Below are 23,369 nucleotides of genomic sequence, written 5' to 3'. Positions count from 1 at the left end.
AATATATTTATTCAGTTTTTATATTAATTTCAGTAATATTATTGAACAATATGCAAATGTTTAGTTTATGTACAATACATGTTGTGAATAAATATTATTCAATATTATATTATTATAATATAGTTTTTGTAGCTATATTATATGTGAGACTTACTTTGTTTATCAAACAAGTGGTTCTAACTGGATTAGCAATGTAAACCTTAAACTAAAGTTTAAAAAAGTCATTTTTTATGTCATGTTTAGGGTTTTTAGTTACTACACTCCATATAATTATTCAACACAAATCCTTATTTATTTTTATATTTTTAACAAACTGTTATGCAGAAATAACAAAAAGGTCAGCAGATTATGTCTGGTCCTGATAATAAAATTAAATTAAGTTAAATTAAATAAAATTAAATATTTATAAGCCAATTTTCTCACATTCAAAGTTCTAAAAACATCAAATAAAATATATTGTATAATAAAATATACTATATATATATAACATAAGCAAACATTAACAACAAATTCATTATAATGAATGAAATAAAAATACATAATGGAATTGTACTCTATAACATAAAAGTGGTTTAAACTCAAACTGGAAGCCAGTGAATATATTGTGTTTTTATTTATTTTTATTTATTTATTTATTGTTATTATTTAGCATTATTTATTTCAAATTTGAGTGGTTATATTTAACTAGTTAAGGTGAAATTTAAATTAAACAGTAGCTTGATTAAATCTTGCAGTTTGAAAGATAAAGAAGGGGTCAATGTTTGGAGTTCATGTCATTCAAATTCAGAATAAGCTTCGAAATAAGAGTCGTGGCTAACTTAACTCCCAATTCAAACTGAAGTGAGACCAAGCAGTGGATTTTCTGCTACCGCTAGTGCTGCTGTTGCTTTGAAACATTCCGAAAGCTTTTAGCATGTAGTTATTCAACCTCCAAGGCCTCAAACAGTCATTTGAAGGGCCTACCCTCAATTAAAAGACACATAATCCAGGTATTACTTCTGCTTCTGAACAATAAGTAGCCCATGAGTCAGCTAATTAAGGGTTAGCATACAGCAGTTAGCGGTATGGATGTTAATCATACTGTTTTAACAGAAAAGCTGACACGGAAATCAACATGTGACTAAAAAATGGACATTTGAGGGTGAAACGTGACATTCAGTGCATCAAAAATGTTGATCAGGATTTCATCCCTGATTAGGTCATTACTCTGATTTGTTTTTATTTAGAATTGATAAAGGATAAAAGCAGCTTAATAAGACATTAAATGTCAGCTGAATACTAGTCTTGAAAAATATGTAGTAAATATTATGTACTGTCATCATTATTTTCCCCGTTTTGACCATGGCTGTAGATTTTGCGTTGACTTCATGATCCCTGAAGGAGCTGTTGAAGACCAAAAACAGGCCAAGCTCAAGCTGAGGATCAACATCCAAAGCACAACATCTGCTGGCGAGCGCCGATGCTCTTGTGTACTGTGACCAACACTGCTGTGTCCTTTGATTCCCCCCCACACATACACTCTGTCGGCCTTCACTGGGGAAATCATAATAACATACGACAAAGATGCTGCTTTTGAAAGCCGCTTTGAAATAAGGGGGCGTTTAGACACACAGAAAGAAAGAGAGAGAGAGAGAGAGAGAGAGAGAGAGAGAGATTCACACACCTTTAGAAGACAGAGCCGCAGTCTGCAGATCCAGCCAGAGCAGCACACCATCCATCAACAGCAGACACTGCAGCACCACAGAGCTTCAGAAAACACTGATTCAAACCTGCGCAAAACAGTCAAGAACATTCATGGTAATTAAAAAAAGGAAAATGATAAAGCTTGTACAATAGTTGGTGAGAAATATTGTGATTCATTGAAGTTTGCAATGGGGTGGATACAAGAGTGAAACTATTGATAAATGTATTCAGTTATTTCAATGAAAATGAACTGTAAATACAGTGCAGAAAACAGTTTGCATTATCCCAGGTGATAAAAATATTTTTTCTAAAAATGTCATATAAATGTCTATGTAAATAAAATAATAAAATAAAATAAGGCAAATGAATTTAAGTTCAACTTGAATCCCAAGTTGGACTTCTGACTACTTATGTACTAAAAATAATAAAATAAAATAAAGCAACAAAAAAAGAAAATAAAATATGGCCAAAATATTCCAAGTTTGACTACTTGTCTATTTAAAATAAAATGAACACAAAAAATAAATAAATAAATAAATTTAACTAAACAAAATAAGTCAACTGCATTTAAGTTAACCATCTTCCAAGTTTGACTTCTGACTACGTGTGTATTTAAAAATAAAACAAAATAAAATAAAATGGTAACACTTTACAATAAGGTTCATTAGTTAATGCATTTACTAACATGAACTAATCATGAACAACACTTGTACAGCATGTATGAATCATAATTGAACATTTACTAATGCATTATTAACATCCAAACTCAAGCTTGTTAGCATTAGTTAATGCACCGTGAGTTAACATGAACTAACAGTGAACAACTGTATTTTCATTAACTAACATGAACAAATACTGTGGTAAATGTATTGTTCATTGTTTGTTCATGTTAGTAAATGCATTAAGTAACATTAACTAATGAACCTTATTGTAAAGTGTGACCAATAAAATAAACTAAGGGGTGACAAGTATGTTCTCTCCATGTTAGCGTGGGTTTTCCTCCAAGTTTCCCCCACAGTCCAAAGACATGCGGTACAGGTAAATAATATAAACTAAATAAAACCTGCATTTAAGTTAAACGTCTCCCAAGTTTGCCTTCTGACTACTTGTGCATTTAAAAACTAAACAAATTGTCGGCGCCTATAGCTTTGTGCTTAGCACATCTCTGCTCCCCACACTTTCCTGTCTGTAAAATCTCCACTGTCCTATCTCAATAAAAGGTGAAAAACCCTAAAAACAACAATTAAAGAAATAAACAAATTAATAAAAATAAATAAATAAACAAAATCATTTAAATAATGAAAAAAAAAACAGAAATGCATTTAAGTTAAAAATCTCCCAAGTTTGACTTCTGACTACTTCTGAATTACAAATAAAATAAAATATAATAAAATAAAATATGGCAACTGCATTTAATTTTAACCATCTCCCAAGTTTGACTTCTGACTACTTAAAAATAAAATACCAAAAATATATAATAAAAAGGTGAAATATATGTAATAAAAAGTTAATTTAATTTAATTTGTCTTCTGACAACTTGTGTAACAAAACAAAACAAACCAAAAAATATATATAAATAAATAAAAAAATAAAATAAATAAATAAATACATTAAAATAAAACAAAATAAAATAAAGTAAAACGATATAAAATGAAACCCAAAAAAGGGAGAACTGCATTTAAGGTCTCGCAAGTTTGACTTCTGACACCTTGTGCATAAAATAGTAAAGTAAAATATAATAAATAAATTAAATTAAATAAAACAGGGCAACTGCATTTAATTTAACAATCTTTCAAGTTTGACTTTTGACTACTTGTATATTTAAAATAAAATAAAACAATATATATTATAAAGAGGCAACTGAATTTAAGTTAACAATCTCCCAATTTTACCTTCTGACAACTTGTGAAACAAAACAAAACAAAACAGTGATACTGTTAGCGGTTGTTAAAAATAATAAATAAATTCAATTAAATATAAATTAATAAACAACAATGTTGCTTAATATTGTAGTATAACATTTTTAAAACATGACTGTACATTCTGTAGCAAATCAATCTTTGTAAAGCAGCTAAAACATGAAAAAAATCCAACATAAAAGAAATAGAAAGAAAAAAAAAACTCTCAAATCTCATTTACTTGACATAAAAGACCTCCAACAGAACTCTTGACTGTATTTCAAAGGCTCTGTGAACTTGTCAAACTTTGGAGAAACAGTGAGTAGTTGTTAGGGGTCATCGGAGGCGGACACGAGATCTGAGCAGATCAATCCATGCTGCTGAATCATAAAAGCCCCCGAGTGATGATATATACTCGCAATTTACTCAGCAAGTACATCAGTTTGTGTGTTGATGCAAATCGAAAAGATTCAACTTTGAAGCTATTTTGAGCAAGGAGCGCTTTCTGATAAAGCATGCGTCACTGTTGGCATATGGAACAGTTTGTGGTTCAAAACAGGCTACACTGCGTCTGAAAGTGAGAAAATACATCAAAACATTCAAAAAGAAATCTGAGTCATATAATATTGAGTGTTTGCTTATTCCCCAATAGTGCTAGGTAGACTTTTAGCTAGCTATATAAGGGTTAGTCAAATCAATTCCAAGCATATGCTGATATGCAAGCTTTGTGATAAATTAAAGGATATTTCAGACAAAAAAATGATAAATGTGATCACCCTCAAAGGGTTCCAAACTTTATGACCTTTTTTTCAGCTTTGTTGAACACAAAGTAAAGATAGATTAAATTATGTTGGACTCCACACTGTAAAAAATACTGTTTGTGTCAATGTTTTAAGTTGAATCAAATTAAGGGTGCTTTCACAACTGTAGTTTGCTTCATTTGGTTCGGAACAAGGGCAATAAATGAAACATTGTAGCATTTTCTGCCGTCTTTGGCTCCTTTTCACACCAAACTGATTGCTTTGGTTCGAACCAGTGGAACAGAACTAAAAAACAGTCATGTGACAAAATCCACATCACTCAATGGCCAGATGTTATTGAACATATTTCCTAAACTGCTTTTCTATTGGTCAGAATTCACGTGTGGGAAAATGACAATAAAACTCAAGCAAACAAACCGGCAGACACAAAATGCCGCTTTTTACTATGGAGGGACGACTGCACTTGCTGACTGTATCCCTGCTCATAGTATACTATACAGTTAGTATACATCACTTTAGAAAAACTATAGATTTTGAGAGTGAAGTTCGGCTGCAAAACAATGTTTTAATGCATTGCAAACAGGGAAGGCGCATCGCTCGACAATTCAGGAGGCGGACTGAATTAATTTAACTAAACTGCGACACGGTCATCTTCCTGAAATATTACCATCATTCCATCAGCTAATGTTTTTCCCCTCTCTCTCTGTTGGTAGAGCGCTGTCAACAAAAACCTTTCCTCCACATCCAATAATACACAGCGCATCTGACTACGGCAGCTGGATTAGTCCAAAAAGGCGCAGTACTTTTTGAGGTTTGGGTTTGTTTTAGTTCGTTTGAAAACATCAATGATGAGATGGTCTCGGTATGCTTTTTTAATCCGCTTTCGGTGCGCACCTGAGTACAATTGCTACATTCAAACATGCCCAATTGAACCGCATCAAAAGGAAAAACGAACTCCAGTGCGATTCAATCGAATTTAATAAGGCAGGTGAGAAAGCACCCTAAACTTGAACTTATATTACATTAAATTGACTTAAAACAGCTTGCTTAACTTTTAAACTTAAGTTAGAACATGATTAAGTTAGTTTAATAAGATACAATTAGTGTTGGGCAGTAGCGTTGCTACAAGTAGTAGCGTCGCTACTATATAAAATCAAATCGTTTTTCAGTAGTGAAGCTATTTTATTAGTCAAGTAGCGAATTAGCGTCCACATAAGCTAAATTTACAGATCGCGGATCAATAAGTGACGGCACCGACATTCACAGAGCTGTGAGGCCAGTGTCTAGCCGATGAAAGTAAATCCATATAATGGTTAGAATGAGAAATTCTACTTCCTTTTCCTGTTTTGTGGTATTCAACAACAACGTTTTTGGTGCATTACTGCCACCTCTGGTTGGCGACATCGCCAACCGAAACTTGCTTGATGGAAAGATGACTAAGGGAGAGGAGTTATTTCTGAAGCAGGATTCCTCATGACCATACCTCGAGAAGAACATGTTAAGATGCTATAACTTCATTTCTGATGCTGTGCTCAAAAAATTCTTTAGTATTCACACACACACACACAAACACACACACACACACACACACACACACACACACACACACACACACACACACACACACACACACACACACACACACACACACACACACAACATAATGCTTATCCCAAAATTGCTTATTCCAAAATATTTCCCTTCACTATAAATGACTACAGTATTTTAAATGTGTAAAGTTTAAAAGGATTTTATTGGTTTTATCGGATTTTTTGTTTTAGCTGTTATACTATAATGTTTTTCCGTCTAGTACAGCCTATTATTTACAGTAAATAACTGAACTGAACTATTATGCCTCATATGTTTCTTTGACAGTTTTATTGATCACTAAGATATGATTGACTTCGATTTAAGTTGCTTCGATTTAAAAATGAAAATTGTTAAAATAGCTTTGATGTAGCTAAGCTACTTTTGCCATGCAGCTTTTAGCTTAGCTTGCTACATTTCCCAGGTGGTAGCTTTAAGTGTAGTTAAGCTATATTTTAAGTAGAGTAGCTAATAGCTTCCATTTTTCAAGTAGCTTGCCCAACACTGGATACAATTCATTAAAAACATATTGTCGTGACTAATTAATCATATGGGACTACAGATTTAAAAAGTATGGTGGCTGAGAAAGCTTAACGTCCTGCAATTTAAGAACAACACATGCAATTAAGAAAACGGCAGCAAATTAAGAATAGATCTTCATCTGTTTGACAGTACATGTGCTGTAAATCCCCACAACGCAAACAATAAAATATAAATAAAATCCGCTGCATTTTCCCACAACACAAAAAACAACAGAAATGTGGACCCAAAAATGTGACACACTGCTGTGCTGTGACTATTGCTCAGTGAATTTGTAGGTGATCTTTGAAAGGTGAGTTTTTGTTTGTTTATTATAATATCCCGATTTCCGTGCCTTTAGTATTCATTAGCCTAAATAACTATAACCTAAATAGCCGGGTCCATCACTGATAGGGTCTCCTCGAAACATTTGTGTTGTGTTGTGAGACAATCCAGCGCGTTTTCATAAAATGTTTGCATTGTAAGAAAATGCTGCATGTTATATTAATTTGTTTGCGTTGTGTGCAAATGCAGTGTGTTTTTTAAAAATAAGTTTGTGTTGTGAGGATTTGCAGCATGTTTGTCATCAAACTGATGAAGATCTTTTCTCAATTTGCTGGTGTTTTTTGTAATTGCATGCGTTTTCTTTAATTGCAGACTGTTAAGCTCTCTCGCCCACCGTAAAAGAGACTACAGATGTAAATTAGCTTTATAGCTAACTCAACAGGTCATGTTGTACACTGTCCCTTTATAAATAAATAAATAAATAAATACATACATACTTTTTAGTGCAGTAGCAATTGATTTTCAAAGTAGAAAAAAGCAAAGAGGTCAAGTTGGTTGTCTATTCGCAAATTTGTTCATTTAGAATCTCTATATTGTTTACTTTGTTACTTTGAACATTCGATCGGAATTAGCATGCAAGTATGACTTCTAAACAACATTAAAACTATCTAATTTGCTGCTAATATGATTTCCCTATTTAGAATTTGCAAAAAATACTTCTGAAATTATATTATTAAGGAGAAAGTCTGAATACCCAAATATACAACCAACTTTACGTCTATGGAAAAAGCTATGGACGTTAATTGTCTATTTTCGACATTATTTTAAATAAGAAAGAAGCAAAATGTTGTGGATTAAGTAATGACCAAATTGTAATTTTTGTGTGAACTATCCCTTTACACACAAACACAACAACAAAAAAAGTGCAATTTACAATTAAACTTATTATGTAAAGAGAACAGCCATATCAAATAGACAGCAAATGAATAGCATTAAACTGATAATTCTATAAAATATTTTGGCATAATGGCCTGAAATTGTAAACAGTTGTGTACAGCCTAATACTGCTCCGACCATAATGTGCATGTGCCCAGACCTTGTTCAGAAATGTTCACAATTTTTATCAGTAAACTATCAACACAGCGTCTGTGATGTATTTTCAATTTGAAATGACGGCAAGAAAGCAGTGCAGAGATTGTTTTGCGTGGTTGTGTTGGCGTGAACCTTACCTCAGAAAACACGCGGTAATTGTTTTTTTTTTGTTTGTTTTGTTTTGTTTGGGGTTTAGCCCGTAGTTACGAGTATTGAACGAAGCTCTGTTTCCCCGTGCTAACATATTGCATCATTAGCCTGCTTTCATATTTCCACACAGCAGACGGTTGAGCCGCGTATTCCCGTCACAAATTGAGAGTTTGATTGACAGGCAACCTCACCAATAAATCATTGGGAATCGATTACGTCTGTGATTCTTGTCATGGGTAATAAAAGGAAAAGAATGAATGAATGAATGAATGAATGAATGAATGAATGAATGAATGAATGAATGAATGAATGAAATGGCAAGCTTCAGCTCTTGATAACAATGCTTTGAAAATGAATTGGTTCTGCAACTTAGCAAAGCCACACTGTAAAGACTTAACTATATAGACATGATTTTTACATTGTGAAAATATTTGAGTACACCTACATGGAAAATAAGTATCTTATTATGTAAGCTATTTGAATTAATCTGTTTATATATTTGATACAGCAAAACAACAACTACTACTATAAACCAATGAACAATACACTGTTTTCTACAACTACAATATATATAATACAATAGACAACATGATGCTTCTTAATATTAATTGTAATTTTCTAAGTCAAAGATATCAGTATTCATTTGTTTGCTATCTGATGTGCAGAATTACACATTGACAAACGCCTTTAATAATCATCAATACACATTCACATCAATACACATACACATGTATGCTTTATTTTAATGTTTCAGTTTGATTTACCATAACTATTGATATGGCAAGCTTTTGGAATCAGACTCTCAAATGCTTTGGAAATGAATTGGTTCATTCTGCAACTTATAATTCTTATTATACAGTGGATTAACATTCTGACTTAAGTATATATTAATTAAATATAAACACAAATATATTGTGAAAACAATCTTGTACACCTACATGAAAAAGTATAATCTCATTATAAAGTAGGCTACTTGAATTAATCTGTTTATATAGTTGCTATGGCAAAACAACAACTACTATAAACAAGTGAACCAATACTGCACTACAGTATAGTTGTTTTCTACAACTATATATATAATACATTATACCACAGTTAAGTAAAAACTAAAGTACAGTACAGTTTATCAGATCACTATTAATATTATGCTATATCTTTTATTAACAGAGTTGTACATGCTATAAAATATACATTATAATACATTTTCATATAGGGACAGACAGCAGATACAGAAAATTCATGTCTCATAAAAAGTTAATCATCCCTATTTAAATGCACCATCTAGATGGCTGCTTTTAATTTAGAAAATGTAAATATATTGGTCATCTGATGTTATATATTAAAAAAATGGAATGAAATACGAAATATTTCTTATCTTCTTTCACCATGTTATATCATGGTTCAGTTTTAAATGTGATCTTTATTTTGTTTACTTCATTCCTTCAAGTCATTTCACATCCTAAATATCATTCACATGCATATTGCATACCTTTCTTATTGACAGGAAGTCGGCATTCGAGAAATTATTCATTATTTCCCCAGGGGGTGCATGAAGTGACAGTGAGAGCACCACGGATGGTAGCAAAAAGTGGTTGGACAAATCATGCCTGCGACACATAAAATAAAGCATAGCCTTAGTATAGTAATGAAACATATTATGCACCACCTGATCAAAAGACAAAACAACAGAGATTGTAAGACATAACAGACAGATCGAAAGAAAAAAGCAGACAACAGATATATTAAAAGACAAACTGACTAATCAAAAGACAGAACAACAGACGGATCAAAAGACAAACAGCAAACAGCATAACAGACAGACGACAGAGACTAAAAGACAGAACAAAATACAAAACAACAGACAGATGACAAAGACTGAAAGACAGCACAGACAGATGAAAGGCAGACAACAGAGACTGGAAGACAGAACAACAGACAGATGAGAGCGATTGAAAGACAGAAGAACAAACAACATAGAGTGAAAGACAGCACAGATAGACAGACAGACGACATAGATTGAAAGACAGAACAGACAGACAAACAACAGAAACTGAAAGACAAAACAGACAGACGACAGAGACTGAAAGACTGAACAACAGACAGAAAAACAGACAGTAGAAATTGAAAGAAAAAACAACAAACATAACAACAGACAGGCGACGGATTGAAATACAGAACAGACAGATGCCAGATTGAAAGACAGAACAACAGACAGAGACAGATTGACAGAGAACAACAGACAGATGACAGATTGAAAGAGAACAACAGACAGAGACAGATTGAAAGACAGAAAAACTGTCAGATTAAAGGACAGAACAATAGACAGAGCAATAGAGATTGAAAAACAATATGACAGACAGATGACAGACAAAGAGAGCAACAGACAGACAACAGAGATTTAAAGACAGAACAAAAGACAGACAACAGACAGACGGTAGGGATTGAAGGAAAGAACAACAGACAGAGAAAAACAGACAGATGACAGAGATTGAAAAACAGAACAACAGGCAGACAACAGGGATTGAAAGACAGAACAGATAGAGAAAAACAGACAGATGACAGAAATTGAAAGACAGAACAAAAGGCAGACAACAGACAGACAACAGATTGAAAGACAGAACAACAAACAGACAAAAGGGATTGAAGGAAAGAACAACAGACAGACAACAGATTGAAAGACAGCGACAGACAGACAACAGAGATGATAGAGATTGAAAGAATAAACAACAAAAAGATGACAGATTGAAACAGAACAACAGACAAAACAACAGACATGCGACAGATTGAAATACAGAACAACAGACAGATGACAGATTGAATGACAGACAGAATAACAGACATGCGACAGATTAAAATACAGAACAACAGACAAGCAACAGATTGAAATACAGAACAACAGACAAGCGACAAATTTAAATACAGAACAACAGACAGAACAACAGACAGACAACAAATCTAAAGATATAACAACAGACAGATGACAGAGTTTAAATATAGGACAACAGACATGTGACAGATTGAAAGAGAACAACAGACAGACGATGGGTTGAAAGAGAAAAACAGCGGACAGATTAAAGGACAGATGACAGATTAAAGGATGATAGATTAGAGGACAGATTAAAGGAAAGAACAACAGAAAGACAACAGATTGAAAGAGAGAACAACAGACAGATAACAGAGATTGAAAGACAGAACGACAGACAGATGACAGATTGAAATACAGAGCAACAGACGACAGAGATTTAAAGACAGAACAAACAGATAACAGGGATTGAAGGAAAGAACAACAGACAGACGACAGATTGAAAGAGAGAACAACAGACAGACGAATGGGATTGAAGGAAAGAACAACAGACAGACAACAGATTGAAAGACAGAACAACAGACAACAGAGATTGAAAGACAGAGAAACAAACAGACAACAGAGGTGGAAAGAGAGAATGACAGACCGACAACAGAGACTGAAAGACAAAACAGACAGATGACAAAGATTGAAAAAAATACCAACAGACACCCAACAGACATATTAAAGGCAGAACAACATATGGAACGACAGACAGATGACAGAGACTGAAAGACAGAACAACCAACAGAAAGAATGATAGACCGAACAACAGACAAAATAAAAGACAGATAACAGTGACAGAAAGGCTGACATTGACTTCATATAAGAACATATTCTATGCTCCACCAGAAACGCTGAAATTGACACCCAGAGCAAAGTGGAAAATAAGGTAACAGTGAATTTTCCATAATAGGCCTGTGTGTTTGTGTGTGTGTGTGTGTTGTAAAGAGTGCTGTGGTATTTGGTTTAGAGAATGATGCTTGATTAAGCTTTTGTTGGTCTCTGTTTGAGGAGCCTCTCAACACCCAGAGGGGTTTGGCCCACTCATGCTCTCCCATCGAGAGCCTCTATTCATGCAAGCAGACCTTGGAAAAACCCAACAAGGCTTTTTCAGAAAGAACAAACAAAAAAATGGAAATAATGATTAACCCACCTCTGGTTGGGGATGAGAGCTTATGCGTGGCCTTTTAAAATTAAAGAGGGAGGTCAAAAAATAAATAATTAAATAGAAATCTGATGTTATTTCTTCAATAATGCACATTTATTTTGAGAGTTTTTTTTACTCAGCTCTGTGCTGGTTTTTGTTTTTCATGCAATACAATTTTGAAGGTTCTATTAACCTCTTTGTAATGCATTCAGGTCCATTTTAACCTGGAAAAAACACAGAAATAGATATATCTTTCCAAATATTTGCCATGTGCTGATTAACAGGAAAATGTTCACAGTATGTCCTACAATATTTTCTCTTTGTTCCTTCCTGATACAGTCCTCGCTGCAGCCGGCAGCTTGATGACATACGGGACCAGGTCCCTAAACCCAACCGTCAGAGCAGCATAGGCATTACCTTATTGGCCGTTACTAGGTCTATGTAGTACCTGGTCCAGTACGGTATTGTGCTCTAGACTTCAGCGAGGACATCTTGTCCTTCCTTCTTTACTACTTTATTTCTCCTTTGTTTCTTTCTTTGTTCGTTCCTTCCTTCCATCTTCCTTCACGACTTTGTTTCTTTCTGTTCCTTCCCTCATCAATTTCCTACTTCGTTTGTTCATTTCTTCCTTTATTCCATCCTTTGTTCATTCATTCGTTCCTTCCTTCCTTCATTTGTTTGTTCATTCTTTCATTCGTGTTCCTTAGCTACTTTGTTCATTTGTTCCTTCTTTCCTTCGTTCCTTTATTTGTTTCTTCCTTCTTTTGTTCCTTTTTTCTTCGTTAATTTGTGACTTTGTTCGTTGAATGAAGAAAGGAACAGAAATAAACAAAGTAGCGAAGGTAGGAATGAATGACTGAAGAAAGAAATTAACGAAAGAACAAACTAAGGATTGAAAACTGATTAAAACTAATAAAGGAACACACGAATGAATATAGTAACAAAGGAAAGAAAGAACAAACTAAGGAATAAATGAATGAAAGAACAAATGGAGGAGAAAACGTTTGTTCTTTTGCTTGTTTCCTCTATTTGTTCTTTCATTCGTTTATTCCTTGGTTTGTTCTTTCTTTCCTTACTATATTCATTTGTGTGTTCCTTCATTAGTTTATTCATTTTTTCCTTTGTTCGTTTCTTCCTTCACAACATTGTTCATTCCTTTGTTTGTTTCTTCCTTCATTCATTTCTTCTTTCCATTCTTCAATCTTTAGTTTGTTCTTTCGTTAATTTTTTTATTCTGTCATTCATTCCTATCTTCGCTTCTGTTTATTTCTGTTCCCTCCTTCCTTCATTTCCTACATTGTTCCTTCCTTCAGTCGTTTCTTCATCACTTCTTCATTCGTTCATTCATTTGTTTATTCGTTCCTTCCTTCCTTCGTCAATTTGTTTGTTTATCCATTTCTTTGTTCCTTCATTTGTTTGTTCTTTCCTTCATTGATTCCTTCATTCCTCCGTTAGTTCCTTTATTTGTATTCCTTCGTTACTTCATTCCTTCCTTTGTTGGCTCCTTTATTTGTTAGTTCCGTCATTTGTTCCTTCTTTCATTTCTTCCTTTGTTCCTTCCTTCATTACTTTGTTTGTTCCTTTGTTTGTTTCCTTTTCCACTTGTTTCTTCATTTGTTTCTTCCTTTGTTTGTTCTATCCCTTGCTACTTTGTTCATTCATTTATGTTCCTTCCTTCAATAGTTTCCTCGCTTGTCTCTTCATTCATTTCTTTCTTCACAGCATTGTTTGTTTATTATTTCATTTCTTTGTTTGTTTCTTCGTTCATTTTCTTCCTTCCGATCTTCAATCCTTGGTTAGTTCCCTTTCTTCACTTATTCATTCCTTGCTTTAGTTTCTTCCTCTGCTACTGTGTTCCTTTGTTCATTCATTCATTCCTTTTATCGTTTGTTTGTTTATTCACTCGTTTGTTCCTTCATTTGTTCCTTCCTTCCTTTGTTTCTTCACTGTTTATTCTTTCTTTAATTCCTTTGTTTTATCCCTTCATTTCTTCTTTTGTTTATTTCTTCTGTCCTTCAATCTGTGTTTATTTCCTTCGTCCGTTCCTTCATTTATTTCTTTCTTCACTTGTTCCTCTCTTTCTTCGTTACGTTGTTCATCCCTTTGTTTGTTCGTTTTTCCATTCATTTAATTTGGGTAGATGTTTTTAATGAACTTGTTGATTTGATTCACAATCCAAATCTCGAACTAACTTACTGAATAAATTTAGGAATCATGAATAGTGATGATGGCTCAACAACCATCATTCTTGAGTCAATCTTTTCTATCAATCTTTTGATTAGATTCAGAAAACCAGTCTGAAAGTTGACTGATTTGAACTCACTCATCTGGTGGCATCAGATTACTCAATGAATCTGTTCACAAGACAGTCCACAATGTAAACGAATCAATCCAAAGACTTAACAAGTCACACAAACAATGTTCATGATGCTTTCGAGTCATGATTCTGCATAATGATGATCTCTTTAAATCTGAACCGCTGCATCTGTTTACCTTTTAGCAGGGCTTTGAATCCTGGCTGTTTTCTCACGTCGACAGTGAAATGGTGTGTGCGCTGATAACAAATGCATCTTTATTAAACACTACAATGGTCTTTTTGTTTTGTGGCTCCTGGTGAAGGGCAGTAAACAGGCTGCGCTGCTGTAAATGAATATCAGATGTCACATTAATTTGAGTTTACCTGTAAACTTCGGTTAACGTTCAGGGTAATGATGTGGGTCATTCGCGCTCGTGTTCGCCTCTGTTTTCCTCAGATAATGCACAAAAGCAGGTTAATGCCACAACGGGAATGAGGCGGGAATTAATCCATATAAACTCCACATCAGTGTCAGTGCTTAAAATGTCAAGCAAAGAGACAAATGAGTGGAATTGAAATTAATTACCTCTCAGATAGAGATGCAACGCAATCCCCTCAAATGACTCCTGGGCTCCACATGAGCGGGATTACTGTGGAGCAGGAATAGATTTTTCTTTTATTTGTTTTCGAAACGACGCAGGACAGGAATAGGCAGCGTAGGTGGATCATTTCCAGCTGAACTACACCTCCTTCTGCAACTCTCCATACATCAGACGACCATATTGATTCCTGCGCTGAAGGTGGAATGAGTTGTAGATGGAGATTAGCGGTTAGTGAACATGCTACGGCATAAGGAGCTGCCAAGGACATAGCTTTATTGACAAAAACTGATTTATTGATTGATTGTCTGATTGTTTTATTTATTGATTGGCATATACATAAACATGTTTTCTTTATAATTCAAAAACTAGCACATATAGGTGCATCTTTTTTAAGATTTGTAGAAATAAAAAGGGCATTTAATAAAAACTTTACTATAAAGGAACAAATAAATAAAGGGATCTTTCCTATATGAGCAAATAAATTCAAGATGCTTATTATTAAACATATTAAAAACTATTAAAATAGTCATTTATTTGTCTATATACACTCACGGGCCACTTTATTAGGTACGCCTGTCCAGCTGCTCGTTAACGCAAATTTCTAATCAGCCAATAACATGGCAGCACCTCAGTGCATTTAGACATGGTCAAGACCATCTGCTGCAGTTCAAACCAAGCAACAGAATGGGAAAGAAAGGTGATTTGGTCTTAGTATTTCAGAAACTGATGATCTACTGGGATTTTCAAACATCTTTAGAATTTACAGAGAATGGTCAGAAAAAGAGAAAATATCCAGTGAGTGACAGTTCTGTGGGCGCAAATGCCTTTTTGATGCCAGAGGAGAATAACCAAACTGGTTTGAGCTGATAGAAAGACAACAGTAACTCAAATAACCACTCGTTACAACCGAGGTCTGCAGAAGAGCATTTCTGAATGCACAACATGTCCAACCTTGAGGCAGATGGGCTACAGCAGCAGAAGACCACTCCTGTCAGCTAAGAACAGGAAACTGGAGCTACAATTCACACAAGCATAAAGCACGAATCATCTCAGACTAGTTTCTTGAACATGACAATGAGTTCACTGTACTTAAATGGCCTCCACAGTCACCAGATCTCAAATCAATAGAGCACCTTTGGGATATGGTGGAACGGGAGATTCACATCATGGATGTGCAGCCGACAAATCTGCAGTAACAGCGTGATGCTATCATGTCAATATGGACTAAAAATCTCTGAGGAATATTTTCAGTAGCTTGTTGAATCTACGCCATGAAGGATTAAGTTCTGAAGTTAAGTTCTTTAGTTCCACAATTATAATGCCTCTTAGTCGCTGATTAATCTTCAACCGGTGAATAATCTAATAACAGACAGCTGCTTCTCACTCAGGGATGTCTATGCTAATGAGGGAGAGATCATCACTAATGGGCGGGGCTTTCCCCCTCTGATGACACATATAAAGGGAGAATGTCATTCAAAGTGTTTCTCCAGACTGTTTTTATCAAGTGTGATTATGAAAAATAGAATTAAGAAATGTTTACCATTAGAAGCAGGCTATATTTACACACTGTTAAAACACAACTGTGTTCAAACCCCTTTTAAAAGTGATTATTGCATAATAGGTCCCCTTTAAAAATAATGGTCTCTAAAAGCCATTGCGTAATCATTTATTTAGTAAAGGACAGAACTCCACAAACGGGAGCTCAAATGATGATTCATCCAGTTCAAACATCATGAGCGCCTCAGACCGTGACCTCACTGTTGATTTCTGTTGTTTTGTTAGTTGCGCATGAGCTGCTGGAGAGAAAAAACATCTACAAATATTCACCATCAGTTTGAAAACAGCAGCACAGAGAATAAAGATTCAAACACAATAAGGGGAAAACAAACGGAGAGATCAAAATCCTTCCTGCAGAGAGAGAGAGAAATACTGGAGAATGTTTGGAGTGAAACTTATAGTATAATATGATAGGAGGCAAATGTTGAAATTCAATTCATGTTTATTTTTATAGCACGTTTACAATGCAGATTGTGTCAAAGCAGCTTAACATAGAAGTTCTAGTAAACTGAAATGGTGTCAGTCCAGTTTTCAGAATTGAAGTTCAGTTTAGTTTAGTTCAGTATGGTCTTCAAACACTGAAGAGTAAATCCATTGATGCGCAGCTCCACAAGTCCCAAAACAAGCAAGCCAGTGGCGATGAACAAACTTCACCAACTGACGAAAGTGAAGGAAAAAGAAACCTTGAGAGGAACCAGGCTCAGATGCACGACCATTTCTCCCCTGGCCAAACTACTTGTGCAGAGCTGCAGTGTTGACGCCGGAGGCTGGAGGTCCATTGTGGAGAACTGCACTTGATGTACAATTGTTGTGTTGTGTCACAATATTTCTCTTTCAAATTATAAAAAAAAAAAAAATCATCTCCAGAAACTAACAATTGAACCCAATAACAAATGCTTTCTTTTGATAGGAATTCAAATTTATTCCATCACATTTTGATTTTTTAATCATTCTGAAGTCATTCATTTACTCATTATTTCCCTTCTACTTGCACAAAATGTAGTTGCAACATTTATTTATTTATTTATTTATTTATTTATTTATTTATTTATTTATTTATTTATCTATCTATCTATCTATTTATGTTGTTGTTGTTGTTGTTAAATGACACTATTGAGCTGGGGTCCGTTCTTCGTACCTCGCTTAAATGATCTAAGATGATTTGGCAGATCCTGGATCTTTTAATCTTGATAACTGATCTCTCGCTAATTTGGTTCTTCAAACAAGTTCGCGAATCAGATTAGAATGTCTGGATGAACTGATCTGAGATCACTGCGTGTGTTGTTAAGGACAGATCTATCGATCCTCAAAATCATGATCAGCAATGCAACGATTGGCTGACGGCACAGCAGCGTAATGACATCATCTGATTAATATTCAATTATCCATGTGAGCAAAATTACATCAAATTAGCAGTAAACGGCTTGTTAAATATGACACGCAGTAACTTGACATTTGTTGTGAGCTACAGGCTTTACACTTTCATTTGTCAAGACAAGAGTATTCATCATGTATTTCAATGCAAATCAATGTATTTAGTTCTACATTTAGAAAAGATTTTCTTTATTATAGTACAGTTTTTGAATCGGTGTAAAGAATAACTGGTTGTTTCCAAAAGCATTTTGATATTGGTAAAGGCGTCTGCAACTTTTGTGAAGCATCAAATCACTGGCATATTAACTGTCAAAACATGTTTATGACTGCATAAATGTATTATTGCTTTTAAAAAAAGTCACATATTGTGCATTTCTATTATACACAATTTGTACTAAAGCGATCTAAAAAGTTCATATCAATAAGTTTTCTCTTTGCACCACCAGGTGGCAGTCTTTGCACTTTCATTTCGAGGGTGCAGATTGCATACGTTTTATTAATATGTAAAATTTTATTTATTTTATTAATGACTATAACTTTATATATATAGTTAAAAACTACTATTTTCCCAAGTGTATATAACTTTTACTGTAAGAAAATATCAGAACTCGGTACATACTTTCTGTATTATCTTTGCTTGAACTGAGCCGATCTAATCCTGTTTATATGATTTGAACCTGCTCCCAATCAGGTTTGACCTAGCAGATCTGTTGCCATGACAACAACTCTCGGATCAGCTTTGAAGAACGAAACGATCCTGGATCGTGTCAAATCGCCAATATCCAAATCCAGCTAACTGAGTAATCCACGTACGAAGAACGGACCCCTGAGGTGCCCAATCTTTTTATTATGAAGGACCAAAAACCAAACTTTATTGAGGCTAGTTGGCTAAAGTTAATATAGTTGCCATGGGTAATATCCTTGTTTATTTAATAATTAAAAAAACATTGCTTTACACTAACTAATACAGTTATTTTAGTTTATTTTACATTAATAATGAAGTTATTACAATAAAAACAAAATATTCTTATAATAATAATCTTACAATAATTAATAACAGAATTACGTTAGTTTTTGCCTTAATTTGTTTGCTGGTGTCTTCAGCATACAAGTCCTCTTTCCATCGAGTGATAGTATTTGCATTTTTGAAAATCTAATTTATTAATATTCGTTCTAATTTATAACATTCGTTCATTCGTTCATTCATTCATTCATTCATTCATTCATTCATTCATTCCCTTTTCGACTTAGTCTCTTTATTAATCAGCGGTCGCCACAGCGAAATGAACTACAACTTATAACCTCTAGTGCACGTCTTTGGACTGTGGGGGAAACCGGAGCACCCTTCGGAAACCCATGCCAACATGGGGAGAACATGCAAACTCCACACAGAAATGGCAACTGACCCAGCTGAGACTCCAACCAGCAACCTTCTTGCTGTAAGGTGATCGTGCTATCCACTGTGCCACCGCTTTTTTCTTTTTTTTTTTAAGTTAAAACAAACAAAAAAGGTTACACCAAATTAGAAATGATAAACTCTGTGATAAAGACATTCGCCCCAACCCTCTCCATCATACTCACTTCTCCTCTCAGATGGGATGATGGGCTAAATCAAAAGTAACAATGGGTAACTCTGGGCATCTCCGCTTCAGAGGCTCCATAGTATTCATTCTATTCATTTTACACCTAAAGAGTCTAATTATTTTTGGGTATACTGAAAATCCATAGCATTTAGAAATAATCAAAATATTAATATGGAAAATTATTTAGATGTAACTACTTTTACGACTCGTTTTCATTGCTGAAGAGAACAAATATTTTTCTGTGTTATGTAGAAGACAGGCCTCCCTCTGAGGTGACGATGTTCGAACATTTCTAAATGCGCAACTTTATATTTCAAGCCGACAAGAAATATTCCGCGGTGGTTAAAAATAGAAGAGCGCACGTCCGCCACTGTGATGGATATCGGCCAAGCGATTGATCTTGTAAAGCAGCATAATTTTTGCTGCCAGCGTTTTGGAGCTCGCCTGCCTGTGGCGCTGGAAATGCTGTGTAGGTAAAGCAGAACGTCTGGGCCTGGAACAGAGCCACTCTCTCTTGTCAGAAGTCTTTGACGGAGCAAATAGGAGACCAAAGTGACGTTTTGTTGCGCTAAATGAAATGAGAATGGCAGCGGAAAACACGGTGCACACACTGACATTTCCAGCCGATGCTACTGAAGCCGGTGATTAGTCTCTGCATGTCTTTGCATTTGCGGCCATTTTCGACGGTAAATGTCAATTATCATTGCTCTTCTATTCGTCTGCTAACCTTCACTTCTGAGTATGAGCTCTCTTTATCTGTTCTCTGACAGCCGTAAAAGGGACAGTTCATCCTACGAAAGTTCATTTGCTCGCTGTCGTCTTGTTACAAACTTGATTTCAGCATTAGTTTATGAGTTTAAATCTTACTGTATTCTGCTTTGCTGTTCTTAGATTTGTTAGTCTGGGGTTAATGATGGATGTATGTTGGGGAACATGAATTTTGAGTCTTTATACGTTCTGGTTTAGTTATGACACGGATGGATTATGGATTCACGCATCCTCTTTATGTTGAAAGAGTTTGAAACACCATGAGTAGAAATGAATTGAATCAGTGAGTCAATTGATTTAGTAATAAAGTATCACTATATAACAGTTACTCCAGGGGTGTCAAACTAATTTTAGCTCAGGGGCCGCATGGAGTAAAATCTGTTCTCAAGTGGGCCGGACCTTAAGGGGTGTGGTTGCCTCCTTTTCAAATGGTAAATTTTCATACAACTAAACTTGTATTTCATACAAAATGAAAAAAATGTGACTTGATATCACAATGATTCATAGCACAAGCCTTGATTGGTCGGCTTGGTAGCGGTGATGAGCATAGTTGGTGCTGAGAGCCACAGGAGAGGTGCGAGCCCATTGGACCGAGTGTTTTAAGCCTGATTTATACTTTCCCCGCTGAGTGTGCCTTACAGCCAGGAGTTGTGAAGGCTGTTATACTTGATGCGCATGCTGTTGTACCATTATTTCAACATCGGGGGCAGCTCAGGGTAAATCATGATGGAAAAGTGGTAAAGAAAAAGTCAGCAAGTAGAGTTGCTAAATAAATGAATTGAACTACAAATAAAATGAATAAGTTGGGGATCAATTTGGCAGATGCTCATGAAAATGTCAACCTAGGCTCATTATGGATCCGTACCCTGGTATATATTGCTGGAGATAGCGAAATGCAGACAGGAGGTACTTTTTTAGTTTTTATTTTTGCAAATCTGTCAGAGGTCGCTGTGTATGCTTTTCAGATCTCAAATTTCTTTTGCAATTGCCATTCATACCTGCTCTTCTAAAATCCACAAGAGGCCGCTGTCAACTGACTGACTGACTGACTGACTGACTCACTGACCGACCGACTCTCCAACCAAACCCTGTCGTCGCTATAAACTCCGCTCTGCATCTCGAGTCCTCCGACTCCGACTCTCGAGACCTCCGACTCGATCCACTGGGGAAACTGGTAACAGCAGAAAAGATCTCAACATGGAGGTAAGCGAGTACAGGTATCTAAAACGAACGGCTGTTTTCACAATCTGCGCATAATCTGCAAATTCACAGATAGGCCACGCCCACTCAATGACGCAGTAGCAGTTACGCTGTACTGAAACCACTGGAAAAAAGTGCCTGCCATTACAGGTCTAGCAAAACACCCACGGAAAACTCGACACAGAGAAACATTAAAAGACACACTCAGCTAGCATTTCAGAAGTGTTATTAAGAGCAACACAAACAGAATGCAGAAGTATAAATGCACAGCTACGCACAAGGCATGCGCCCTGGGTCACGGCGATTGCTTGAGTATAATTCACCCTTAGGCAGGATTGTCCCTATATAGGCAGCGCACAGTGAGCAGTGCAGGTTTATAGTAGAAAGGGTGGTGTCGTCCGGTGTCACAGTCTCTCGCAGGACGAGCAGCGCGGATGGAAATATTCAGGGCGTAACAAACACTGAGTCCCTGCAGCGAGAGAGAAACTGACCCTCACAGTCACCTGATCTCTGAGTGTCACAGTCTCTCAGTATTCACTAACACACACATCCTCTGGAGGACTGAAGCAGTGTACAGAGGCCTTTCACACATGAGTGAACACAGACGACCAGCATCATGACACACACTCAACACACACCAGTATATATACACTTCACCACACACACCAATGCACACCAAATATACACTGAACACATCACTACACACACACACACCAATGCACACACCAATACACACACACCAATACACACACTAAACACATCACCAAATATACACGGAACACATCATCGCACAAACACTCAATACACAACAATATACTGTACACTGACCACATTACCACACAAACACCCAACACATAAATACAATACACACCAAATACACACTGAACACATCAACACACAAACACCCAATACACAAACACCAATACACACCCAATACACACCAAATACACACTGAACACATCACCACACAGACACCCAATACACAAACACCAGTACACACCAAATACACACTGAACACATCACCACACAAACACCCAATACAAAAACACCAATACACACACAATGCACACCAAATACACACTGAACACATCACCACACAGACACCCAATACACAAACACCAATATACACCAAATACACACTGAACACATCACCACACAAACACCCAATACACACCAAATACACACTGAACACATCACCACACAGACACCCAATACACAAACACCAATACACACCCAATACACACTGAACACATCACCACACAAACACCCAATGCACAAACACCAATACACACCCAATGCACACCAAATACACACTGAACACATCACCACACAGACACCCAATACACAAACACCAATACACACCCAATGCACACCAAATACACACTGAACACATCACCAAATATACACTGAAAACATGACCACACAAACACCCAACACACACACCAATACACACACACACACCTACACCAAATATATACTGAACCCATCACCACATAAATACCAAACATACACACACACACATACAATACACACACTGAAAACATCACCACAAACACTCAACGCACACACTTAGCACACACCAATATATACATTGAGCAAATCACTACACAAAAACAACACACGCCAACTATATACTAAACACGTCACCACGCAAACACCTAACACAAACACACACACACAATACACACTAAATTCACACTGACCACATCACCACACAAACACCAATACATACACAATCAAAAACACATCAAATATACACTGAACACATCACCGCACAAACACCTAACACACACACACACCAATAAATACACTGAACACATCACCGCACAAACACCTAACACACACACACACACACCAATAAATACACTGAACACATCACCGCACAAACACCTAACACACACACACACCACACACACACCAATATATACACTGAACACATCACTGCACAAACATCTAACACACACACACACACCAATATATACAAGGAACACATCACCACACACACACACACCAACTATGTAC

At 35.8% G+C, this 23,369-nt stretch overlaps 1 long non-coding RNA gene across 3 annotated transcripts in view; it reads right to left on the bottom strand.

Moving 5' to 3' along the window:
• Positions 1-647: 647 nt before the first annotated feature.
• LOC147830782 (uncharacterized) overlaps positions 648-23,369 on the bottom strand; it is a 46,130-nt gene continuing 23,408 nt past the window's right edge. The window contains exons 3-6 of one of the 3 annotated variants that reach the window (XR_015526128.1): positions 14,850-15,057; positions 9,465-9,582; positions 1,664-1,769; positions 648-1,533 (exon numbers count right to left, since the gene is read on the bottom strand). This is a non-coding gene — a long non-coding RNA (uncharacterized LOC147830782). Of the gene's footprint in view, positions 1,534-1,663; positions 1,770-9,464; positions 9,583-13,522; positions 15,058-23,369 lie in introns of those variants that run through there. The other 2 variants (XR_015526126.1, XR_015526127.1) reach the window with 2 other exon arrangements.

This window comes from Danio rerio, chromosome 25 (genome assembly GCF_052040795.2).
Source record: "Danio rerio strain M-AB ecotype USA chromosome 25, GRCz13ab, whole genome shotgun sequence".
Lineage (NCBI taxonomy): Eukaryota > Metazoa > Chordata > Actinopteri > Cypriniformes > Danionidae > Danio > Danio rerio.
The sequence above is the reverse complement of the archived record's forward strand: the minus strand, read 5'-3'. Positions and strand labels throughout refer to the sequence as shown.